We start from the raw sequence: 641 nt of genomic DNA, 5'->3' as shown, positions 1-641 counted from the left end.
CAATTCTGACTCCTATGAGGTGGTATCTCATTGTTCTTTTGATTTGTATTGCCCTGATGTCAAGTGACATGGAGCCTTTTTTCATATGTATGTTGGCTATTTGGATGACTTCTTTGGAGAAATGTCTCTTCATGTCTTCTGCCCATTTCTTGACTGGGTTATTTGTTTTTTGGGTGTTGAGTTTGGTAAGATTTATAGATCTTGGATGATAAAAATATCACTTTATGAAAATGGCAGGCAAGCTGGACATGGGGGAAATGGTGAGTTTCAGCAAGGCCAAGCTGAAGAAAATGGAGATGCAGGAGTAAAACACACTGCTGACCAAAGAGACCATGAAGCAGGAGAAGTGAAATGAAGTTTCCTAAGAAGCTAGAGGATCCCCACCCTGTCATCTTCAAGACATTCCAGTTGTGATGTGGAGGAAGAATAGCCATCAGCAAGATGTATATAAGCAACAAGTGGCACTGTGAACCTGGGCACTCTGAGCTGATATTACCAGCCTGCAGGTCTCTCAGGGTACCCCCCCCCCCACACACACACATGCACAACAATCAGACTGCCAAATTCTCTGGTTTTCCCTAGGATATTATAGCAAATTATTTGCATGATTAAAGAAAAAAAGTACATGATGGCAAAACCAA

General features: G+C 41.8%; 1 pseudogene; it reads left to right on the top strand.

Moving 5' to 3' along the window:
* The first annotated feature begins 230 nt into the window (after positions 1–230).
* LOC132002869 (thymosin beta-10-like) lies at positions 231–365 on the top strand (annotated as a pseudogene).
* Positions 366–641: the final 276 nt, after the last annotated feature.

This window comes from Mustela nigripes, chromosome 15 (assembly GCF_022355385.1).
Source record: "Mustela nigripes isolate SB6536 chromosome 15, MUSNIG.SB6536, whole genome shotgun sequence".
Lineage (NCBI taxonomy): Eukaryota > Metazoa > Chordata > Mammalia > Carnivora > Mustelidae > Mustela > Mustela nigripes.
The sequence above is the reverse complement of the archived record's forward strand: the minus strand, read 5'-3'. Positions and strand labels throughout refer to the sequence as shown.